This window comes from Canis lupus, chromosome 4 (assembly GCF_003254725.2).
Source record: "Canis lupus dingo isolate Sandy chromosome 4, ASM325472v2, whole genome shotgun sequence".
In the NCBI taxonomy this organism is placed as follows: Eukaryota; Metazoa; Chordata; class Mammalia; order Carnivora; family Canidae; genus Canis; species Canis lupus.
The window spans coordinates 33,578,921-33,605,416 of record NC_064246.1 but is presented as its reverse complement, the minus strand read 5'-3'; the positions used below and the strand labels follow the sequence as shown (position 1 = coordinate 33,605,416).

General features: G+C 42.6%; 1 long non-coding RNA gene across 1 annotated transcript; it reads right to left on the bottom strand.

Annotated features, from left to right (window-relative positions):
• Window positions 1-10,862: 10,862 nt before the first annotated feature.
• Window positions 10,863-23,081, bottom strand: LOC118354552 (uncharacterized). Its single transcript, XR_004815276.2, has 3 exons — window positions 22,726-23,081; window positions 12,403-12,558; window positions 10,863-11,129 (listed from the first exon to the last, which is right to left on the bottom strand). It is a non-coding gene; the product is annotated as an uncharacterized LOC118354552 (long non-coding RNA).
• Between the last annotated feature and the right edge of the window lie 3,415 nt (window positions 23,082-26,496).

Below are 26,496 nucleotides of genomic sequence, written 5' to 3'. Positions count from 1 at the left end.
ATTTGTCACCAGCCTCTACTTGGCCCATCCGGGTCTGGAGGCCCTCTCAAGTAAGAGGTCAGCCCAGGTCTCCAGCCCCAAGGATGCATAAGAGTCAAAGTTTTGTACATGACCTCTCTGTCCTCCTCCCCCCACAAAAAACAGAAGACATAATTTTAACCTTTTTTTTTTTTTCCCTGCAGTCAAAGCCTCATCTTCAAATCTCTATGTGAGGACTTTATCAGCCTGTGAATAGGTAGCCACCTTCAGGGACTATTCCTCACCAATGGATTGGGTATGTGGACAGCTCTACACGGCTGTAAAGATAAAGCTAGAGAGAGGGTACCCATCCCTTGGCCCACATTCTGTTGCAGGCAACTCCACTAGCCTGAAATATAACTGTATCATGCTGTCAACACCTAATTCTCCCCATAGAGGATGAAGATTAGACAATGAAGAATATGTGGTGATCTGGAATCATCTTTCTGTTTCCCTTTTTAAAATAAGTGTGCACCCAAAACACTACTTCTATGCTCTTCCTGTAGTTCTCACCATCCCCAGTCTAATATACTGACCACAGGAGGACTCTAACTCCCATAATGTCTCATCCCACCTTCTATCATGGATAGAGATGCTGAGTATAGATCACTACTTCTGAGGGGATTTAGAAAGCCAGAAACAGGTGAGCTGCAGGGGTTGGGAATGGAGGGTAGATCTTGAATCCCAGCTCAGTGTGTCACTTGCTTCATGCCTGCACTACCTCATACTCCAGTACAGTGTTGGTCAAACTTCAATGCACATAAGCATCACTGGGAATTTAGTTAAAATGAAGATTCAAATTCAGTAGATCTGGATGGAACATGAGAGTCTGTGTTTCTTAGAAATCTCCAGAGGACACTGGTACTGTTGGTCCATGAAGCATACTTTGAGTTGTAAGACTGTGAGCTCCTTGAGGGCAGGGACCATATGATATGAATTTATTAGCTCGGGTCAGGATTATGGGTCAGGATTATGATAGACAGCTTTTAAGATGTTCATCTGCTGAACTGAAATAGTGTTCTGAAAGAGCACACAGAAAATATAACGTGTTTTTTTTTTTTTTTATTCTGGCCATGTTGGTGCCACAGTTAATATCTCTTTGTCTTAAAAGATGACTTTCAGGCACTTTCAAATCCTAATGGCTGTGAGTAATGGGTTTAGGGGAGAATTGATGAGGAAATGCTAAATTGATTTGGTCTCAAAACCAATTTTTCTTTCCTGTGTATTTGAGTCCTTTCTGGCCCTTGTGCCCCTGGGCTGGCGAGCACCCTGCTGAGCACAAGTATGTTCACAAACATAGGTGACCAACGGGTGTGTTCACACAGACACACGCTGACCTGTCACATCCCATCACCAACCTCACAGTCCCACCAACAAATGGTGCTGTTCATCATGGCTGTCACACAATGCTAGTTCTGGGGGAACTTGAATCAGTTTGGATCTAGTCAGGAGATTGAAATCATACTAGTAATTTTAACAGAGGATATTTAATATATAGAATCACACACAAGGTATCAAGAAATTAACTAGATATCACAGAGGTGGCAAATGCAAGAAGCAGCTCCTGCTCTAGAGCTGGGCATCAGAGGGAAGAGCTTGAACCTGTAAGTTTAGAAGCTTAGAGAAGGGGCCCTGGAAACTGAAACCCAGACCACCAGCGCTGGTGTCTGAGCAGCAACAAGAGGATCCATGGGCCTGGGCCTGACTATCTAAGGAGATGGTGCCTGGTCAGTGCTGGGGTCTCTGAGAGGGATGTAACATAGTTGGTTCTGCAAGTGTTGGGAAAACTGCAAACTGGCAAGAGCTGCTGCTATAGGAAGGACATGCCTATGCTCAAGTAGGAAGTGTGGCTGGGATGACACAGGAAAAGGAAAGAAACAGGAAGGAGCACACCTACCTTTCCCTCCTCCAGCCCTATGTCTTCTTCTATTTGAAGATCCTAACAAGGAGCATTTAGTGAAACAGAAACATGGTTTGCAGAGACCCTGCCTCAACAACACAAAATATGAAAAGTACAGAAAGGGTTTGGAGACACACGGTAGCTAGTATCTCAGTAACTGACACATACATGGGAGGGTGTATAATTACATAGATTTGGGGAAATTTGGGTTAAGTAAATGTGAAAAATCAAATTAAAATTGTAAAGTATCCTGTTTATTAAATCATGACATACTGTGGCTTTTCACCAGCTGAACAAAGCTTTTCATCGCTGTAGGGAAAAAGTGGTTGCCATCCAAGAACACAGAAGCCCTCTGGAGGGAAGAAGGGGCATATACCTTAGAGACATTCTCATTTTCCATCAAAAGAGGAGAGGAGATAAAAATTCTTCAGGTTCTGGGAGGTGAAAATGAGAAGAGGATAAATGAAAGAAGTCAAGAGATTAGGTACAAGAATCTTGGTTGCTGAAGCTCCAGGAGAAGAAGATGTAAGAGTGACAGAAACCTCAAGGAGGCTGAAGGGAAGCTGTGTTTGGAGCTCCTGGGGGGACTACCCCACCTCAGGCCTGGGAAATGCCCTAGAAATAATCATAGTGTGTGTTTAGGAAGAGGGCCATCCAGAGACAGCATCCTGCTCTCTGGCTGCTCTCACGTGCCATGGAAGACATCCAAGATTCCCTGTGCTTCCAGGATGCAGGGGAAGTTGGTCTAGAATTAAGATCCATGTGCTTTCTCTGGGTCTATGTGTGTAGGAAAAGGAGTTTCTGTGGCTGGAAAGGAGCTTCGTCTCTTGGCCAACATACGGGGATTTTGAAGGGCAGTAGGAGCCATAGTGAGGCTAGGTTATCAATGGAACCTCCAGGGAGCTATGATATAAAAAGAGGTCATGAATTTCAACAGCCATGACCTTGAGCAGCTGATGCTAGCTGGATGCCAAGTGTCCAGACAAAGTAATGGACATCGCCAGAGAGGCGTAATGATTCCAGAGGGTGGGTCAAGAACCCTCTTGTGAAGCAGTAGGTTCAGCCTCCCTGATGACCTTGGGAAACCTTCAGCAAAAGAAGAATCAACTCTGGTAAGGACTTTGAACTTTGAATTTGACTAAATATTTATTAGCTTATCAAACAGCATCCAACTGAAAGTGATTTTTTTAATGGGAAAACAATGAGATGGCTTGGATGACAAGGTTTTCACCATCCCCTACACACATGCATGCACACATGCACATTCTAGGAGTTCACAGAATTGAGAATAAGAGGTAAAAAAGAAAACCAATCATTCAGAAACCTTCCTCCTTTTTTCTACCCCTGAGCATAGCATGCAAGTTGCAAAAGCTTCGCCACACAATCAGATGCCTCCGTCTCTCAACTTCTCCAAACCTCTAATATAATAGTGAGCGCATGACTTTCCAAGAGAGGGAAGGACGCTGTTCCCCCAGGAAACATCCTCAGACAAGTGCATCGTTGACCACCGTTTGGGAAATCTGGATCATAATGAATGATAACACCCCCCAATGGCCAAACACCTACCATATGCAAATCACTGTGGAGTTTGAGAACGTGGATCATCACCAGTCTTCAGAAAGGGGAGGTCGTGTTACACCCATGCTACTGCTGAGGAAACTGAGTCTCAGAGAGTTTAATTCTTAGTCAAGATCACACACTTCAGAGCAATTCTAGTAAAACTAAAATTCAAGTTCAGATCTATTCTGTCTCAAACCTACTATATTGGCCTCCAGATGCTACTAAAATAGCCACAAATGACCAAAACAAAACAAAACCCCTCAGACCACATCCTCTGTGATTGGGCGGCCAATATCATCTCCGTCCTTAAGACAAATACCAGAAAATACTGTTAGAGATATAATGGTACAGAGGTCTAGGAGAAAGCATTTGCCACTTCATCCCAGATCATCTGCGGAAAGATTGTTTGCATTTTGCTGTATCTGCCCAATTTTTCTTACACAATTGTCAAGTGTTATCTCTAGATCTAAATTAATTAGAGTTGGCCAAAGGGGACAAAGAAACATTTCGTAAGAGCATATTGGATGCTGCTACCCACAGCGCGACTCTCAATCGCTGTGGGAGACTCGGAGGGGAGTGTCAAGCTGACTTCTCTTCTGCTTCCCCAGTAGCTCCTATTCCTATTATCCCTGGCACCTCACATTCCTTCAGTTCCTCCATTCCACACTGGCACCTCTCTTCCCATCCAGCCCTCCGCCTCCCTCCGTCCCTTCTGCAATATTTTAGGAGCCGAGACAGGATTCCCTGCTTTTAATTTGTTGCTTTTCATTCACTCCCTGTGGCATCCTGACTCCTGAGCCCCTCTTTCCACTAAACAGTTCGGGCAAAAAGCCATTTATGATTGACTAATGATCAAATGCAGTGGACTCTTCAGTTCCCATCTTATTTGGTTTCTCTGCAGAAGTTGACCCTGGTATCGACCCCATCATTTCAGAAAACTTCTCCTTCCTTTCTTGATTCCTTTGATGTCATTCTCTCCTGCTTCTGATACCTCTGACAGCTCTTTTTTTTTCCTGTTTATCAAGCTCTCTTCCTTTTACTTCTCTAAAATGATTTTCAGTATCTGTCTCTACCTCCTTAGAACTAACCTTAATAATACAAATCTTTCCCCAACTCTTACCTCCCGAACAGCTGCACTAGCGACTTTAAAGCCAGCTTCATGTTCTTCCCCTCAGCCCCAGAGTTCATCCTTGGCCTGGCTTTGTGAAAGTGGTCTCGTGAGCCACATGAGGTCCTCAAGCCAGGCAGTCTGAGTGCTGCTCTGAGCTACTCCTTTTTGGTTATCCTCACCTTCTGCTCAGTCCCAAGGCAGCAAACCCATCTCAGTGGCCTCTGTCCTGCTCCAGATGAGAATCGCCTCTCAACAGCGCCGCCCCAGCTGCTCCCCAAATATGCCTCTGCCTCTTCTCTTTGTCCCTCCCACATCTCCTCCAATGTACTGAGAAGATGATCCTTCTAAAACACAAATACTTTCATAAAACTCCTTGATAACTAGGAATTTGATAGCTTCCCGCTACCTCATTATCATGTTTTAAATTTACATGGCACAAGGGATTTTTAATACACTGGTCTGCGGTTGCTTTTGCAAACTCACCTTTCTCCTCCTGCAAACCCTACTGTCTATATGCATCATAATTCTCCCCATTGCCTGTAACAAGCTGTGAAACATCAAAACTCTGTGTCTTTGCTCATATTGCTTTCTTTCTTTACTATCCCACACCGTTAAGACCCATTTCAAATGTCACATCCTTTCCGCTGTGCTTCAAGATCCTCAAACAAAATCGATTGCTCACCTCTTCTCCATGTACAGTTGCCCAAACACAAACCGTGGTGTATAACTAGAAAAAGGACTGTTTTTCACTCCCGTGTCTCAATATTGGTTAGATTCCATGACTGACTGCTTTAATCTTAGGTAATAATAATTTCTCGCATTTCTTTAGTTTGCAAACATAGCTTTAATTCAGCAATTAGAAATGTCAAGTTCCAAAAATGTAATGATCTTCAAAGATAATATCGGCTCCTTGCAATGGAAGAAATCACATGGTTCTTCCCTTCTTACTGATCTTTTGAGGGAACTCGAAGAAGAAAACATGACAAGGAAGTTCTTACTAGGACGGGAACTTCTACCAAATGTCTTTGCCATCTCAGGCCCCAGCAGATGTCGACAGTGACGCCCCTGGGTATTTGTGCACAGTTCGAGGCCCCCTTCTGAGGCACACCACGTGCAGTTTCCTGCACTTTTCCCCAGTCCACTGTCTTTAGAGATCCACGTTCACTCTTGCTATTGGAGCTCCACCGCCTTTTTACAGTGTTCTCAGAGGGCCACCAAATAGCTCTGGGAGGGTCCCCTCTTCCGTGAAGTATGCATCTAGTTCCCAGAACATGCTCCTTCCTCTTTGACTCACCAGCAGAGGTGAATTCCGTTGCTTCCCAGAAGCAACAGCAACTTACCTCCTTTGCTACTAGTGGAGCAGTTTTCTTTTCTTGCCCTTAACATACCTTGACAGGATTCAATCTCCTCTCTGCCTCTCTCACTTCTCAAGCCCTGTGTGAGGTTCCTGTGGAAGTCCCATCTCCAGCTCGAAGTGAAAAGACGCAGTGTCCTCACGAACCTAACACCCCCACGCCCACCCCGTGGGTACCAGGTAAATCAGGTACCACGTCGGTTCTTGCCAAATAGTTCATCATGAAATCTTACTTTTTCTCCACTTTCTCAGTCTTTTATAGTCTAGATCTTTGTCAGGATTTGCTGTTTAAGATGACCATGAGTCATGAAATCAGTTACCAGCTGTTCATTGCGAAATCCTGTCTTTAAGCATGACATGATTCACTTGATAAGCAGCAGCCTTAGTACTTTGGTTTTTTGGTTAAAATTTTTATTTTAATATCCCGTTACATGGAAATTCATCCAAATGCTTATAGCATAGTTGAGAGTACACAAATGTTTCTTCTAAATCATCTCAAGTCTGGATTAGTCCCACTTCCTGAGATTAACAAGAAATCTAGTACCGAGCAATCATTTATGGCAGGAAGATTGCATAGATTTTTGCTCCTGGGCTGCGACAGTTGAAAAAGTCTGGGGTTGGCCTCCAGTAATGAGGAGTGTACTCCTAACAAACTGATGTACCCCAAATTAATAACTATGAACTCTGATATAGCTTCAAAACAAAATGAGAGAAAAACCACAAATACTCTTTTTAAACATTCCACTGAATTTGATTCGCTGTCATATGTTTAGGGTTTTTGTATTAGAACTATTTTATAAACATACAATATGATAAAACCAACTTGTCCATTAATAAAAAGATTTTAATTGATGTAAATTAATTATTTTAAATGATGTAGTTTTATTATGTAGGTACCCTCTTTCTCTTTCAAAATTGTCTTATTGTGGATGATAACCTATAAAGTGACTCTAACAATAAATAAAAGAGAAAAAGAAAACACAACAAGGGCACCTAACAAAACACCACAGTGAAACAGGAAGAGACAGTCCAAGGATCCAGAAAAGGAACAATGCTCTGGGGATGATAAGGAAATTATCAACAATGAGTTGAGAATAAAATATCAAGAACATTTTGGCATCTTCAATAAAATAGGAGACGTATCTTCAGTGAAACAAGTGTAGAAAACGTGAAGCCAATGAGAAATAGAGACAGAAATTCAATAGAATGAGATAGGGAATGAAGACGGTGAGGTTTACAGGGAAGTGGATGATCAGAGAAGGATTTGCAAGGCATCTAAACAACCAAACAATGAAATTAAAATCCATGGTAGAGAATAAAAAAGAGCCGAACTGAAATACTTGAACATAACATCAGTAGGGCTTGCAGATCCAAGGGCAATTTAAAAACCACACATTTAACTTGCCTTCCTAACAACCTTACTAGAATGCATAATGAAATATAAAATTGGGAGAAACCTGTATCGCCACTTAGAACTAAGGAAACATGGCACTCAAAGGCAAAACAAAAATTCAAAGACTCTGTGAACTAGCGTGCAAAAGCTCTGGCTAAAATAAAGGGCCAACTGGCTCTTGCAGAGCTCCCTGTGCTTGGGAGTGGGTGGAAGCCTCCAGCAAACTCCCATCGTCAATTCCAAGTTTCAAGAAGCAGAGCCTGAAGGCAAGTTTTGGCCATTACGTACCTGGCACAGTTCAAATGCAGCCCTGCAAGAGCCAGTGGTAAGCAGCACTCCAGAACTATTCTTGTCGACGCTGCACCAAAGAAAGGAGAATTTGCTCCAACTGGCTCCTACTGGAGGAAGATCTATTTCCTCCCAAAGCATGAATGCTAACCCAGGAATCTCTGAGCTCTCAGCACCACCAGCAACAATAACAGGAATGACAAGGAAAGGGGCAGGGGTGAGACAGAGAAGTCCTTCACCAGAGTGTGCAGATACACTTTTCTCTCTGTCACTCTCTCATGTGCTCAGACCACTATCCATCCATGCACAAAAGAAAGAGTCAGCAAATCTAAATATGTTCCCCTCAATCATCCAGCCCTAGAAACCTGAAGGATGCTCTGCATCACCTCTAACCATGTCCATCTTGAATTCCAATGTCAGACACTGAGATCCCTCTTGAATGAGAATGAACAGAAAACAAAATAACACATGATTTCTCAAGAAACTGAGAGATGACGTAAAAGGTTCTTTTCCAAAACAAAGTATTCTAAGGGGAAAAAAACCCGAGGAAGTATTTTGCTTCCTGTATTTATCAAGATCTGAGTTCAAAATAAATGTGTGAAAGAAAAAATGAACAATCATTAAGTACTGTGTTCAGGTGAAAAAATGAGATTATCTGAAAAGTATAAAGTCAACGAAGGTCAGAAACACCAGGTTAGAAACTGTGGAAAATAAATAGTGGATTAAAAATCTAGTTTGTGGGCAGCCTGGGTGGCTCAGTGGTTTATCGCCGCCTTCAGCCCAGGGCCTGATCCTGGAGACCCGGGATCGAGTCCCGTGTCGGGCTCCCTGCATGGAGCCTCCTTCTCCCTCTGCCTGTGTCTCTGCCTCTCTCTGTCTTTCATGAATAAATAAATACAATATTTTTTAAAAAAATCTAGTTTGTAGGATGTCAGAAAGAGCTCAGCCAGAAATGGTAAGAAGAAAAATATTAAGTTCAAGAAGAGAATCTACAAAGACAGAGTATTTCTGTGGAAAGACACACACATCCAAGACTACTGCAGAACACATGAATAAGCAATAGATAAAGAAAACAAATTCTATTGAGTCGAGGATTGAGACTTAACATTGAAAATGTTATTAAAGAGGTCTATCCAAAATGGATGACAGTGAACTTTCTGAACCTAAAAATATTAAAGGAAAAAAATGAACCTGAGTTCTCAGGTAAATGACTCACTATGCATACATATTTTCTCTTTCTTTCTCTCAGAATCTTCTGAGAATAACAACATTACTCCGAGATGGGGGAAAATGGTGATGAAACAAATATTAAGAAGGATCTCTTCAAAAATCAAAGAAATAGAGAGGATTATTAGAATATATTATGCTAATGGAATAATATTGATACTTAAAATTCATACAGCCGAGAAACCTTGAAATCTATAAAATAGAAGAAGGAATCTTCTGAAATTGAGTTTTTTTTTTAAAAAAAAAAGGTCTCTCAAAGATAAGCTGATAGCGATCAAGAGCAAGGAGCTGGGAGAGTGTGAGCATCCTTACTGTGTAATTACAGGATTACAAAGTAGTTGCTGCAACCCCTGCTCTCTGTCTTGCTGTCTGCTGAATTTTCCAAGTGGATAAAGCCTGCAGGACCACTCTTTGTAGACTGTGGGAAGTCTGCAAAGGGACCTATATGGGCATGACTTGCGGGGCCTGGTGTGGGAGACAGGGCCACTTACATTGTCCAAATAGCCTTCCTCTGCACCTCTAAGTAAAGCGAGTCTGCTTTTACCCTCCTGTCCACTGGGCACAGTTGGCTTCAGCACTTGTTGCTGCGGCAGTATTAAGTGTCACGTGTACCTAGGCAACTCCTATAAGCAATGATCACAGCTGAAGCTATAAAGCTCAGTAATACATGGAAATGAGGAAGCAAAAAAATATATATATCAGACATTGGAGGAAAAAGTAATTTAAAAAACTTAATACCATGAAAGGGGAGAAATCAAAATAAACAAACAGAATAACTAATACCAACAGGATCAGAGTCAGCACTGAACACAGAAAGATTTTGACTATTTTATATTCATATTTTCATAGAGATGAAAGGATTGCTCAGAAAAATAGAAAGTAATTATTTGTTTCTTTAAAAACATGATTACTAAGATTAAAAATTACAACAACAATACAAAGATTGGATAGCAGAATTGTCACCAATGAAGATTATTTTGGTGATTGGGAAGATAAAACTGAAAAATGATTCCATGGTACAGTGTAAATGTCAAACCAATAAGAATTAAAAGACACAAAGCAGAAGACATGGTTGTTAGATCTACAATAGCCAATGGCCTCTTAAGATTCCTACTGACATCCAACATTTTATCTAAAACCCTGGAGTCTAGAAAATAGCAAACAAGAATAAAGGAGTTTGAATGCGATAATCCTACCCCTATCAAAACTTTGATCTGACTATGAGGGGGGAAATGGACGTTTTAGACACCAATGGAAAGAAACTACGTATTGTTTACACTGACTTTTTAAAAAACGTATTCATTAATATATGAACTGAGAAATGAATCTTTGTATGTGGAGGATATATAAAGACAAAAATCATTAACTTTAGTTATAGATAATGAAGCAATGGACCTTAAGTAAATGGTCTCTTTCCAAAAAATAAGGGTCCAGGAGGAAGAGAAAAATTCAAAACATACTAGAATTCCAACCTTGTTACAGGAGCCTACGGGGTGGCTATAGTTAACCACCCACTTTTCACGTCGACAGGAAATTCTAAGTTCAAATGAATTTGCTTAAAAGTTAACGTAACAACTAGCAGGACAGATATGTGGAGCCTAGTCCGTGAAAACAGTAGCAAAAGGATCAACCTAATAAAACTCAGGTGAAGGAACAAGAATCCATTGTAACTTAATGGAACAAAACCTGATAAAGAAGGAACATATCTCCTGCATCCAGAAATGTTGTTGATTATATTTGATGAAAGGACTCTCATTTAAAACCACCTGGAGGGGATCCCTGGGCGGTGCAGCGGTTTGGCGCCTGTCTTTGGCCCAGGGCGCGATCCTGGAGACCCGGGATCGAATCCCACGTCGGGCTCCCGGTGCATGGAGCCTGCTTCTCCCTCTGCCTGTGTCTCTGCCTCTCATTCTCTCTCTCTCTCTCTCTCTCTCTCTCTCTCTCTGTGACTATCATAAATAAATAAAAATTAAAAAAATAAATAAAAAATAAATAAAACCACTTGGAAATATCAGAAAAAATGCAATCAAGTTTATTTGCTTAGCTGAATTCTCAAGAACATTAGAGAAATCTTCATGCTCTAACATCTAAGTGGAACACTATAGAGATCATAAGCTATAATCGAAGACCTGGCTTTTCTAAGAACACATCTCAGTAATAATAAGCCCAGGTTTGACCCTTAACCTCAGGAGAAAATGCCTTCGGTGCATATAGATGAGAGTTTGACTGAATCCAGTGTATGAATTCCTCAGAGGGTTTACACTTCAGAGACAGTTACCTGTTTTGAAAGATAAATAACAAGAAATTTTGATTGCCTTGATCATGGTGCTGGGTAAATAAACCAGTCCCTTCCAAAAAGTCATAATTGCTATCCTTGCCCATTTGCAGGTAAGGGGTTTAAATTTATTTTAATGTTTCAGAAAGTACAAATTCTGGATATTAACTTAAAGTGATTCTACGTCCTTGATATCCTTTCCAGGAGGAAAAAGAAGGTAGCCTTCTCAACTTTGTCAGAAATAAATACCTGGTAAAAATGAGCTCCCACATAGAAAGTCACTCTGAGCTAAAGTGAGCCGAAACAATCATCAAGAGAATTAAATCTCCAAGGAGTTCAGACAGAGAAATTATTAGATACAGAACATAAAACCTTTACTTAAATGGTTTAGAGAAATAAAAGAGAATCTAAAATATGCAAGGGAAGATTCTGTTTATGAAGAACATGAGTATGTGAAAAGTAAGCCAAATCAAATTCCTGGAAATTAAAACTTATATTCACTTAAATAAAAATTCAGTGAAGAGGTTGAAAAGCAGAATAGATAACTGGATAGAGAAATAGTCAAATAAGAGAGTGATCTCAAGAAATTACCCAGGAGGCAGCATAGAAATTAAATGTATGAAAGATAGGTTGAGAGACAAATGGTGGCTAGACTGATAAGGATCAACTACGTGCAACTGGGGTCTAGAAAAAGAGATTAGAGAGAGTGAAGAAAAAATAATATATTAGGAGTTCATTCTAGGATCAATCAAATACCTTGCTCTTCAAATCTTAGCAGTAAAACAAATCCTAATCAGGAAAAATAAAAATGATTATCTGAGTGTAGCTACTGTTAGAAACCCTAAAATTGGGATCCCTGAGTGGCGCAGCGGTTTGGCGCCTGCCTTTGGCCCAGGGCGCGATTCTGGAGACCCGGGATCGAATCCCACATCGGGCTCCTGGTGCATGGAGCCTGCTTCTCCCTCTGCCTGTGTCTCTGCCTCTCTCTCTCTCTCTGTGACTATCATAAATACATTAAAAAAATTTGAAAAAAAAAAAGAAACCCTAAAATTTTTAATGACTCAAACTTGATAAAAGTTTATTTCTTGCTCATATAAAATCCAAAATGAGCACCATGATTATTGAGTGTCATCTATCATTTCTGCTCACGTTCTTTTAGGTAGAAAACACACAACATATTCCAAAGAAGGATGGGAAATGCAGTGCAGCTTTGAAGCCAGGAAAAGTAAGAAAGGGACATTGATGAATGCATAGCATTTTATCTGGTACATCTTACCTTTCTCATCATGAAATATTAATTTTATCTTTCCCCTGTGCAAGGAGATAACCCAAATGCCCATCCAGTCCTTGAATCTGGTTCAAAGTTGAGTATTTCCGGATGATTCTCGTTCCTCCCATCAGGTTTGTTTGGAGCTCCCCATGGGTCAGTGATCTATGAATAAAAATAATATGTTATCTGCTCTCTCTAATACACAAAGGTGGAGAAGGCACACCGTATCCATAATAAACACTTCCACTGTGAAAAGATAAGTCACTCGTTCATAGGACTAACAAAATCTGGCTGCGCAGGCTTTGTGAAAACTACCTCCTTGTCGTTGGGAAAGTTCCTCAGAGTGATTTTCATTCTTCTCTCTGGCCACGTGTGAAATGCATGAAGGCACACAGGTCCTCGCAGATATTAGGAGTTATTACGAACTTATGTAGTAACCAAACCGTAGTACTAACACGGCACTAGCCAACGTGCCAAGGTTTTGATGGTGGCACTTGAATGATAGAACAAGTCTTTTTGTATTGTTTAAGGTATTTCAGAGCATCAAAAAGAATTCTAAACTTGTAACATAAAAGGTACAAAAATGTATAGACATAGACGAGTAGGTCATTGAAATGGAACAAGACAGCCTAGGTATATACACCAGTTAAATACATGCACCAGGTGCTTTTTCAAATCAGTGAGAAAGGGGTAGATTATTCAATTATTCAATAAATGGCATTGGGACAATTCACTATTCATATAGGAACAAGATATAAATACCTCACACCACACAGAGAAACAGATTCTAGATAGACAGAATAACTTCCCTTCTTTAATACTATAAAATACACTATAAGATGCATCAGAGAATATTCTCAGATTCTCAGAAAGGGTAAGATCTTTCCTAATCAATATAAAAAAATTTCAGCAGCTGCAAAGTGAATGATTGACAAATCTGATTATATACACTTTTAATATTTTTTTCTTTTCTTCTTCCTTTTTTTTTTTTTTTACAGAGGATTTAATAAACAAAACCAGCAGGCAAAGAAGCCTAGAAAATATAGTCCTCTGAAATACAAGGCAGGAGGAATAAGAAGAAAGGATCTGATAACAGATCCAAATAGACTGAGGCAGAGCTCATTTTAGACTGAAGAATGGAGTTCATTAAATGAGCGGGTCAATTCACACAAAAGGCAACTCTTATTGACATTCCGCACAAGGGAAAAGCTAACCGGGCCACACAATCCGTATCATATCAGTTATGGAAAAAGACAAGATTGAAAACAACGACCTAAGGTTTAGAGCTTGAGATCATCCATGTTCAGATGTAGAACGTTTTGCTTACATGAAAGATAGATGGTTGTGTCTATTTCCGGCTGAGAAACACACCAGGCCCTCTTGGAAACCCTGTGATCACAAAGGGCCACTTAAATTTGAATGGTGCTTTGGTTCCTGCCCAGAGCCTTCAGTTGTGTTATCTCATTTAATCCTCTCAAAACTATTAGTCAGATAATATCGACCTTTTTTTTTAAATCTAAGAGACATAAAAGCTCAGAGAGATTTAGACAACCTCCAGAAAGTCAGTGAGCAGAGGAGTTGGGATTCAAATCCAGACTTTCCTCCAACATCGAGACAGTGACATTCCTATCCTGTCACAGTGACCTCTCCTTGTTTATTCCAGGGAGTTTAAAAGACTCTGTAAACAAGTCTAAAAGGCATCACAGTTTGAAGTAAATGATTTGCAACACATGCAACCCACAAAGCACTCCTGAGCTTGTACTCTACAACGTGCTCCTTTGTACTAAGAGAAAAGGCAAACAGACAGAAAAATGGGTAAATGACAGAAACGGACAACTTAAAGATGAAAAATATAAAGGCCCAGAAATACATGAAATTCTGTTCTCCAATACGGATAATCTAAAAATGCAAATCAAAAATGTAAAGCTCCATCACTTCCTGTCCACCGACTTGGTAAAGACCTGGAGGTTCGGTTATACTCAGTGTTGCGCATTTTATTTATTTGAATTTTATATGATGTCTCACCTTGGTAATCAAAATTCAAGAGAAGCAGTACTGATTGATTAGCAATTGATTAGAAAGCAGCTTACGTGGTATTTTCTGCTAACCAAGACCAAGAACTTGCCAGAGAAGAGAGTAAGGCTTTGGCTTCCCTTCCCATCTCTTCCAGGAAAGGCCTGAGTATATGTTAAATCTCTGGGTAAGAGTCTGTTGAAAGACAAAAACAAAGATTGTTCTGTCAAGGAGGGAGAGTAGGTGAGAGAGGAGGGAGATGAAGACAGAATAGGGAGGAGGAGGAGGAGGAGGAGGGAGCGAAAAGCAAGCAGTGATCAAGGCAGAGTCAGTGTTGGCCAACCTGCGGGCACAGGCAGTGTGGGAGGCAGGTTCGGTCCCAGACCTCTTCCAGCTCCGGTTGTCTGCGTGGACACACATACTTGGCGTCGCGTGTACGAATCCCACCCAGTCTAGTCATCTATACCGATATTACGGGATTTCCATGAAAGCTAAAAGAAGGAGGAGGAGGAGGAGGAGGAGGAGGAGGAGGAGGAGGAGGAGGAGGAGAAATCTGAGTGAGGCCCGGTGTGGGCAACACCTGTTCTTCCCATCATGCACCTGCCTTTGTGCAGAGTATCTGAACTTGGCCACCAGGTGTCCTCCCCCGTCCTCAGGTGATCTGGCCGCAGGGCCCTGGCCGGCCAGCGTGGCCCGCGCAGTCATTCTCTGTCTTGGTCTCTGCTGTCCCTGGGCCACTGGGCCCTGCACTCTTCCCCGGACATCTTCCTGCGGCCGGACAAGGCGGCTGCGGTCCTGCAGCTCTACCTGTCGGGCAGAGGGTGGGCGACAGGCATCTCAAAGCCACCTCCGGACCTGCCTCCCCTGCCCGTGCTTGTCCCTGCACAAAAGGCAACCGTAGTGGGGCCGGGCCCGCCTGCAGGGCTGCAGCCACTCTCCCATTGGAGAAGAGGGTGGCAGGAGGACGTGTGCGGCGGGTGCCCTGCACGGGGACAGGCCACGAGGGGCAGGAGACGGCGCACACCAGGATCCTTCCCCAGAGGACGGAGAGTGTTGAGAGGGACGAAGGCCGCGGGCCCCGCGGGGTTGACCGGCGTCGCTGGACCTAGCGACGGGGCATCACAGGTGAGGGCTCAGGCGAGCCTCCGAGGAGGCTGTGGGCGTGCCAGCAGGATGGCCCAAGGCAGCCACACCTGAAAGCAGGATGCTGTTGGCAACAGGTGAGGGCTCAGGTGAGCCGCCGAGGAGGCAGTGGGTGTGCCTGCGGGAGGGCCCGAGGCGGCCACACCTGAGGGCAGGATGCCCCGCCTGACTGACCCCCGCTGTACACTGACCAGCTCAGGGAGCCGGGCCATGACAGGGCTGGGATGTAGGGCGGGGTGCAAGGCAGCAGGCAGTGCTCGGGGACAGCGCTGCACCTCTTCTTCCGACTGCTGTTTGGACACCCACAGGAAACACCCATGGCATGGATACACCTAAATAAGATGCCTTGGCTCCAAGCACCTGCCAGAAACCGTCCCATATTCCTCCTGCCATGCTGAGCTGCCCTTCCACACCTGTAACACCCCTGGGGTCTCCAGCTTGCTTCCCTTACAAGGTGAGCAAGGAGTGTGGGTAAAGGCATAGGCTGCAGAGGTTAGTTCCACCCCTGAGGACCTCGTGATCTTGAACAAGCTATTTAAATGATTAACATTTAGTTTTATCATGTAAAATTTAAAAATGAAAAGTCCTCGCTGTTAGGGTTATTGGCATTAGAAAGCGTATGTAGCACATAACGTATGAGGTGCTTAACCAGCACCTAGTAGGTGTTCAATGCACAGTTATTATGTGGAGGGTTTGCAGATTGCAGGATTTCCAGAAATGCGTGTTTTTAATTTTAGGTCACTTTTGTATTTGTTTGGCATGTTTCGTTTTCTTATGTCATCAGTTGTGGTTTTGGCAGGAAGTTAGGAGAAGTTGACCCACAGAAAGTTATATACTATCTAGTAAGATGCTGTGTTTAACGGGAGCCTCAGAGAAGCTATGTTACTGTAGTTTTGATTTTTAAAGTATTTAATTATATTTTAATTATTTGTAATTTGATCATCCAAAATGCCATAGCTCGTATATTCCATATATTTAATAATCTACAAATTGCATTTTCTGTCTGGTGTTCTGAGCACACAATTTCCAAAAAGCAGGTCTCAGGATACCAGTCTGAGAATTCAGCTCAATTCTGACACTGTCTACCTGAGGATGGCCTTAGATTTCACAGGTCAAGGGCTCAGTCCTACAAGATGGGATGTGTGTACATGGTCACAAGCACACACACACACACACACACACACCCCTACACACTTCAGATGGCAGTGGGTTCCTCAGGTTCAATCAATTTGCTACAGCAGCAACTCACAGAACTCAGAGAACATTTTACAGACTAGATTATTGTAAAAGGGTATAACTCAGGAGAGGCCCAGATGGACAAGATGCATAGGGCAAAATGGGTGGGGAAGGGGTGTGGATCTTCCAAGCCCTCTCCACGGCCACCACTCTCCCCACATCTCCAGGTGTTCACCAACCTAGAAGTTCTCCAAACCAGTCCTTTTGGGTTTTCATGGAAGCTTCGTTACAGAGGCACTCTTAGTTAAATCATTGGCCCTTGGTAATTGATTCAACCTCTAGGCCTTCTCCTGTCCCTGGAGGTCTGGAGTTAGCCTGAGAGTTCCAACCCTCCAATCACTTGGTTGGGTCTCCAGGTAATTTCCAAAAATCATCTCATTGACGTTACAGCTCTACAACTCTCAACACTTGAGAGTTGGAAACCCAACTTGGAAATTCCAAGGGTTTGGGGAGCTGTGAGCCAGCCAAGAACTGTGGTCAAAGACCAAATAAATTTGAGAGGTACATTTATTTTAGTCATCTGAATGACCAATTTTATATTTCTTATAAATCACAATATCACACATTTCTTTACTCAGTATTCTGGGAAATGTCTTAATTGATTTTCTGACTTGATGACATTTTGAGCACTTTATTATCACTAAACATTTAAATGAAAGAACAAAATGGACTACTCCTATGTTAAATGCCTTGTCACAAAGAGTTAAGGCACTGTCAACACCTATGTTTATAAAATTGTTTTAAAAAACAAACCAGGGGCATCTGGGAGGGGGCACAGTTGGTTAAGCAACTGACTCTTGGTTTTGGTTCAGGTCATGACCTCAGGGTCATGAGATTGAGCCCCTCATCAGGCTCCATGTTCATAGCAGAGTCTGCTTGAGTCTCTCTCTCTCTCTCTCTCTCTCCTTCTCCCTCTGCCGTTCCCCCCTGTGCTCTCTCTCCTCTCTCTCTGTCTCTCTCTCTCAAATAAATAAATAAATCTTCAAAAAACAAACAGACAAAACCAAACTAGAGCCTTTGGCAGCTTTCCACCTTCCAGAATCTCTGATGGTGCACATGGTCTGGATCCTGTCTGAGTTCTTCTCCATCTATGTGGATTTTGGGCTCTTCAGGAGTGCAGACTCTCTGCCTCATCCTCCTCTCTTCCCTCTCTGTCTGTCTCCATGGTCCAGCGACATTGGCCTTCCTTACTCCTGGTTTCTGGATCTCTGCCTGGCACTCTTTCCCCTTCTTTTGAAGCTAATGTCTACCTGGGTTTAGGTCCCAACTTACGTGCCTCCTTCTCGGGGACACCTCTGGTACCAATATTACCCTCCTCAATCTTTTTATAGCACCCTGTGCTTTTCATCATAGTCCGTATCACAAATGCACTCAGAGCTGGCCCTTGAACAGCACGAGAAGTGAGGAGCACCAATCCTCTGCACAATTGAAAACCCATGTATCACTTTTGACTCCTCAGAACCTTAATTACTAATAGCCTACTGTTGATGGGAAGCCTTACCAATAATATAAAGTCAATGAATCCCTATTTTGTATGTTATATGTATTATATACTGTATTCTTATAATAAGTAAGCTACATAGAAGAAAATGTTAAGAAAAGCATAAGGAAGGGAAAATCCATTTACAGTACCACACCGTGAAAGAGCCACATGCAAGTAAACATGCACAGTGCAAACCCATGTTGTTCAAGGGTCAACAGTAAGTGGTTATTTATAATTTTAACTTAATTTCAGCCATCCCTATTAACATGTATTTTTCATACTGAGAGATACTGTATCTTTTAGTTTATTGCTCTATTATTCTCAGCATCTAACTCAGTACCTCTTCAATACATATTTATGGATTGGGTAAATAAGTGAGGAAGCTTGTAGAAGAAGCCAAAGCTGACTCACCTTAAGGCTGAGGCCCAGGCTTGGGTACAAAAATATATTTGCTATTTAGTTGTCCTGCGGATTTGAGCAAGAAACTGAACATCTCTAAGCCTTGGTGTCTTCTCTTCTGTAATATAGAGATGCTATATTATCCCCTCCCAAGTTTATTGTAAGATATAAATTTGGGTGTGTCATGTTCACAAAAACTTATTATAGTGCCTGGCACATAGTAAGCACTCGACAAGTCATCAGTGCTCAAGGACTACTACTATTCCTTGTAGGGCTCTAAAATAGGGATCTAAATATGTCCATGATCTGGGCCTTGCGCATGTGCCACTAAAACCCAAACAGCTGATGTCACTTGAGTGAACAGCAAATCTTCCTCAAAGCTGATCAAGAGTATGAGGATCCTGATACGGCACAAGAAGACCTTCATCTGCCTCTTCACACGTAGTCTGAGAGACAAGTCATCATTCGGGGTGTGGCATCGCACAGCTTCTCCCACGAGAGCTGCTGGCTTTCCAGACAGAGCCAAAATCTGACCCTCAATTACATTGTTTAACATGATGGGTGGTGTCTCTCCTTCTGGGAGGGCTCGACAGGATCTTATACTCATCACCTTAGCAACTTCTAGTTACTAGCCAGCATCACAAGAGGAAGAGAATATTCCAGTAACACACAGTCTGGGCAGACACTTAGACTTCACATCTAAATTCACAACACATAACACTTTCCCACCCCCAGGAGTCCACACCGTCTAGTAGAACACAGGAATATCCAGTTCCTTGGAACCCAGCCTCTCCAACATTTCCGTTTCAGATGCAGTTTGTCCTCTACATTAGCACAACAAAACCTTTTCTAAACGTCTATTTAATAATCTTTCATCTCTGATTAAACCTTGTCGAAGATTATGTTGTACCAGGAAGAGAGCACTGTTCCTTGTAGAATACAACCTCTGAGAAACTTTGGAGGGGGAGAAAGCAAGGTAAAAATGAAATGTTCATGGGGTCAACTATTATTATTAAGTGAATTCACTTAATAATAAAATATCAAGTAGTGCGGCGGAGAGAAAACCATGGCTAAATAGCTGTGAAGACAAAGGCAGGATTTGTTCAGACAGAGATGGTTTAGGAGAAAGAACTTCTTGGCCAATCTCCATCATTATGGAGAACAAATACATTATATGCATATAAAAGGGAATTTCACGTTGAAGCTAGTCTCAGGGTTTGGAACTACCTAACAAGGAGAAAAAAAACAAGACAAGACAAAACAAACAACCCAGCTTTGCCATCGAGTTGATGCTAGAAAGCTGATCCTCAGGCAGGGATTACAGTTGCCAACTCTCTGACCTCTTGAATCTAGATGAGGTCATGCAGTGACCGAGCCTCACCAAGGACAAATGAGCAGAAGTGCTTCTTATTCCTTTGGGGCAGGAACATTGACAAAGTGGGGATGCTGTCTCTGTCCTCTATTCCCCGTCTGTTACCTATTTTCTGAAGAATCTGAGGGGATGGGGAAACCACAAATTGGAAGGAGTCTGGATTTTATAATAAGTGTCTGGAGAAAAACCACTTACGGACCAGGAACATCCACACTGTACTGTCGCGTTGTAAAAAATACATTTCTCTTGTCTAAAGGCATTGAAATTTTATGAGCAATTATTATAGCAGTTAACATTGTCCCAATTAATATATGCTTTTAAAAGGAAAGAAAGTCATATATTTTTTAAAAGGTTCTTGAGAACTTGAAGTCATCCAAGACGTGGAAACATCTGACAGGGTGAGTGGGATCCAAATTCTATAAAGAGGCAGCTCTGTGTTTAATATGCGACAAGATTTATCCCTGGCACATGTTTGTTCTACTCACATAATTTCTCTGGTCTTTTTGACTTTGTCACACTTTGGGATTCTGATAACCATTTCTGTAATATTACCAGTTACCAATTTACAACACTTTTTAGTTTTTGACATTTGGCTCCTTGACTTCATGCCCTGTAATGGACATTGGGGACCAGAGAGTCACCATATATGAGCTCATTATTTCTTCCCCAGTGTATAGAAGGCATGATACGTGCAACAGTCAGCACTTTCGCTGAGACACAGGCCAGAAAGCCATCCCTCTAATCATCCAAAATATATGAAGCAAATAAACTGCAGGCAGGCAGACAAAGCCATTACCAACTCTCAGAACAGCAAGAACTTGGAGAACCAGGGGCACCTGGGTGGCTCAGTGGCTGAGCGTCTGCCTTCGGCTCACATCGTGATCCTGGGGTCCTAGGATCGTGTCTTGCATTGGGCTCCCCACAGGGAGCTTTCTTCTCCCTCTGCCTGTGTCTTTGCCTCCTTCTCTGTGTCTCTCATGAATAAATAAATAAAATCTTTTAAAAAAATTAAGAACTTGGAGAACCAGATCCTAGCCCACTCATAGGATATGCTTGGTCCCAGGACTGAATGAAGTCAGGGTGATTTTTAAAGAAGAGTTCAAGGGCAGCCCCAGTGGCGCAGCAGTTTAATGCTGCCTGCAGCCCAGGGCGTGATCCTAGAGACCCTGGATCGAGTCCCATGTCAGGCTCCCTGCATGGTGCCTACTTCTCCCTCTGCCTGTGTCTCTGCCTCTCTCTCTCTCTCTCTCTATCTATCTATCTCTATCTCTATGAATAAATAAATAAAATCTTAAAAAAAAATAAAAATAAAGAAGAGTTCAAGTTGATAAAGACAATGGTGATTATCAAAATCAGAATTATTGTGATTATTTTGTTTTGTTTTGTCTTTTTCATCATCTAGAGACTCTGTTTGGGTAAGTTTGGAGCTGGACTTGGGTAATTGCAGTTTAGACCAATTTCCCGTGTGCTTATAATATACATTAACACTTGAGAACTACTATTAGTTGAGAACTACTATTTTGCTGTAAGTTGTAATACATAAGCAGCCAGGAAAATTTAGTATAATGGCTGATACAAAAACGTAAACAAAATTATTTTGTTCTAACATCAAATAGGAAATGGAAGGATACAGCTTCTTTTTTTTTTCTTTTTTTTTTTTAAAATACGGCTTCTTAAAGAAGAAAAACACATCACATATAACCTACTAGAAGCTACATGAATTATAGGTCCTGTCCTATACCACAGAGTCTTGCCCAGGTACCTCAGCACCATGGAGATAACACACTCCACTGTAGGCTCTTAAATGGGTGAATAAGTGTCTATAAGGGAGAGGCTAAATCCTGAAGCAGTATCACAATGCATGATGGCACTGGCATAAGGAAAGAGTATATCCAGAAAAGGATGAGTGCCATTGGGTTGTCCATCCTTTGTGGACACATTTCAACCCGATGCTAAGTTGGTTTTATAAGCTCTCTACTGGAAAAATCTAGTGTGGTGGAGCAGTGGAGTCATTAAAATGAGCATAGATATGGAACTTCAGGTCTAAACTATAAGCATCCATACTACTACCCAGAGTTGGTCTGAAGGAAAAGGTAGGATAATAATTACCTTGTTCTCCGCATTATGCTGAATACTTCATCCACAATGTAAGACTTCACCTTCCAAAGGTAAGTGCTCTACTATATGTAATTCAAGGTATATACTTATACTATATATTTATATATATTTTTTGAATATCTGGGCTCTTAGCCCTATCCTTCCCTAGATGAATTAAATCAATACTTGATAAAAGTTCTTTTCTAGTCCCAGAAATTCATTGATATGCAGCATCCTGTCCATTCTCCTTGCCAATACCCTAAAAGCAACATAATATCAAGGGGCATAGGTAATAGAGAATAAACAAGTTTCAAATACGCAGAGTAGGCATCCAGACTCAAAGCCTCATTCTTCCTTTTTACTGCTGCTGTTAGGCTCACAAAACCACTGCTCTTGAGTGTGAGGTTTCACTTCTTACACTCATAGACGATGTCAAGACTACATGGATCAGTGGCTTTCTGGTTCCAAAATGCAAAAATCAAGGCCTTCTTCTGTCACAGGACATCCACTGGTAAGTATTTATTCCTTGGGGTCAATATTTTGTGTGCAATTTTGGTGGCTTATTTATCATCTTCTCCTGGCCTACCTTTTGTTATCCTCTCTTTCCAGTTCAACTTCTCTCTGGAAATTGTAGCCCTGCAGCAATAATATAGTCCCAAAGTTGCCATCATTCATTCCGCTGAAGGCCCTGCTCCCTCTGACTCCTCCCTGCACACATCCCATCATTACCTGTGCTTATTTATAAGCAGATCTATGTTTTTTCAACAACCTTACTGAGGCTTGGAAAAGCTCTTCTATGTGATTAAATATTCAGAGAAACAGTGACTTTTCCGGTGGTCAGGCTCAGGGTGAGTGCCACTTGGAAGAACACTGCGTTCTTTCCGGGTGAACTGCTGTGTCAAAGAGCCATGAACGCAGCTGAGGGTTGCTCACCAGGGCCAGTGAAAGGCAGCATCAAAGGAATGATCTGAAATGTGAAAAAGAATCAATAATCATTCTTCAAAATAAGGCCTTTTCAAACATGGCAAATGTCACTGGCTCTTGGCAACACTACTTGGGATTTATTCTCTCAAAAAGGGCACCACCACAGGGCTGGAATAAAAAGCCCTGGTATGTTATTCTTTGAAATGGCAAAATGACAGAAAGGCAGGCGCAGGAATTCATACTCAGATGCAAATTAAATGTGCATAATTCCTTGGGGGGTTTTGATCCATCTTCTCTTAAAGGCCGTGCTGCTAAGGTAAGAGTGGGGCTGGCAGGGGTCATTTGGGTGCAGACTGGTAAGGACAGAAGGTGTCACAGCACAGCCTGGATGCCTTCACTCACACCCCAGTTTCAAATAAACACCCAAAGTGGGAGCTAATTTCTTGCTTCTTCAGCTGCTTCTGTCTCACATGACACAGCTCAGCATCTGACCCCTTCCCTGTGCCCACCTCTGAACATCTCGAGCTCCCTCTGATTAGTCCTCTTTTCTCCTTCCCTTGACCCCAAATCAAGCCCCCCGGGTCGCCCTGATGGCCTATCCTCTGGTTCCCTAATGCTGGTTTCTCATTGCTTCCATGCATTCCTCATGTTTACATCAGAAGAACGGGCCCGACACGAGTCTGATCATACCACACCTCCCGCTTACCTCTGAATCTGTTGGGGGTGATCTACAGAAACAGACATTCTGCATCCTTTCCAGTGTAGCTTTGGCCTTTTTTTTTTTTTTTTTTTTTTTTTTTTAGCACAGTCTCCTCTATGAACCCCCCAATCCCTGTAATGTCACTAGAGCTACCTTCCAAACACACCATGCTCAAATGTATGCCATGCCTCCTCCCAGCCATCCACCAGGGAGCAACTTGTATCCGCCCTTCAAATACCAATGTTTATAACAGAAGACTTCATAGTGATAAAAAGAGCTACAGGTACACACTGTACCTGGAGGGATCTCACAGATGAATGCTGAGCTAAAGAAAAATGTCACAAAAGAGAACATACCCTACAAAACCCACTTATATGAAACTCAAAACCAGGCAAAATAAACCCATAGTGATAAAATGGAAGTGCAGAGAGCTGACTTAGGGGGCTCCAAAGAAGCCCACTTGGGAGAGAGAAATGCCCCGTCCAAGACTTTGGTCAGGGCGGTAATTATGTGGGCACACACGTACAGGAATGGGGGGCGATTACACGGGCGTGTAGGTACATGGAAATGCCCGCTGGCCAGTGAGGGTCTGTGTGCCACACCTCACTCCGGAAGGAGGCAAACGCCAGCAGGGGGGTGACGCTTGTGGGAAGCATATCTTATGTTCAGCTGGTTGCCACATCCCAACCTCTGCTCATAAAATCAGTGACCCTCTTCTTCACGCTCCCACGGCCTGTTATAGCTACAGTTCCAACAGATGCTCCTTATCTGTGTCTCTTTTGCTCTTAGCCTGTGAAAAAAGGATCGAGAAGCATTTTCTTTTCATCCCCAGCACTTAACACAGAGTCTGGTCCAATGTTGCCAGACGAATGCAATAAAAATCACAAATAGAAACGAGTGGGCCCCTGTGCGTGCGGGGCCCTCCAGCTGCAAACGTCCACGAGCGCGGCTGCGGACTTCTCAACGGGGAGAACTCGGACCCTCCATCCTCTATGGATAAACGGCACTGTCTTCCCCACCAAGAAGCTGAGGGAAGGCCCCATGACTTACCCTCCCTGGAGACGTCCAGGCCACGCGGCGCTGGGCCAAGAGAGCGCACAGGCCGGGGTCACGCAAGTCAGCTGCACAAGCATCAGGCCGGTTCGTTGTTTAAAGCAAGCAGGACTAATTTGCAGCTGTCGGTCAGTTCAGTGAGATCTGCCTCACTCCTGAAATTTATTGACAGGCTCTAATAACTGGCACCTAAATTGTCTTTTCTGGAAGCAAAGCGACGAAAGGCAAGATCCGGAAATGGGACGCGCACCTCTGGTTCCCAAGCGAAACAGAAAGAGGCCGTTGTGGTCATATAGTTTTTATACCATTTTCAAATCCTTACAGACATTTCTGCTATTGGAAGTTGCCCAGATTAGCTTGCTGTTTTTCTTTATTACTGCAGGGCTAATACAGTCTGAGTGTTTTGGCAAGGTTTACCGCTCAGAGAGTGAGGGGGAAAGGAGTCGTGATTGCCTGTAATAAAGAGGGTGGCGAAGACTCAGGCTCAACAGCCATTTTATTGAGGGACTTCTGGTGATGGGCACTTTGACATATTTTAATTCAGATACTCTCCACAATAATGCTGTGCAGAGGGATTTGTGAGACCAAATTTACAGATGAGGAAATTGAGAGTAGGGAGGTAAAATAATTGCTCAGTACCACATAGTGATGCTAAAGTCAAAATGTAAACTCATATATCTCATGCTAACTCCTATGAAGTCTGATGAGGTAATAACTTGCGATTTTATAGATGCAGCCTTTAGGACGGGAAAGGTCCTTCCTAGCTTCCCTCAAAACTCATCATCTATGAGTTTACTCTACTTCAATAAACCAGCCTCCTCAACCAAGAGGCCTCTATCATATCAATCAACCCGAGGCAGTATTTGCAGACAACTACTAAAAAAACAAGCAATTACACATCCGTTTATTTTTGTATATGGTAGGGAGACATAAGAGGAAGAGAAATCAGCCCTTGCTCTCAAGGAGCCCCCCGTCTAAAATTAAGAGAATTGGCCACTTCTCCAACATGCACAGGAAGTCAGGGAATGGTGTCCGCATGATGATCTCTGCACTTGTTTCTCAAGACAGCAAAAAGCAGCCCCCTCCTCTGCCATTGCTCCTGCCTGTGCTCACACTGGCTGTTGCTATTGTGAGATCTTGAGGGATGGCAATGGGCTGCATGACTCTGGGTGTCCAAGGGAGCCATCTCCGTCTCCTGGACTTCATGCTGGAGGTTAGGACAACACTCTAAATGCAGAAGGAATTGATGGGATAATAATGCTTGGATGTTGGGGCCTCAGTGGGGAGCATGCAGGACTTGAGTTCTTTTTTTTTAATAATAAATTTTTTTTTTATTGGTGTTCAATTTGCCAACATACAGAATAACACCCAGTGCTCATCCCATCAAGTGCCCCCCTCAGTGCCCATCACCCATTCACCCCCACCCCCCGCACTCCTCCCCTTCCATCACCCCTAGTTCATTTCCCAGAGTTAAGAGTCTTTATGTTCTGTCTCCCTTTCTGATATTTCCCACACATTTCTTCTCCCTTCCCTTATATTCCCTTTCACTATTATTTATATTCCCCAAACGAATGAGAACATACAATGTTTGTCCTTCTCCGATTGACTTACTTCACTCAGCATAATACCTTCCAGTTCCATCCATGTTGAAGCAAATGGTGGGTATTTGTCATTTCTAAT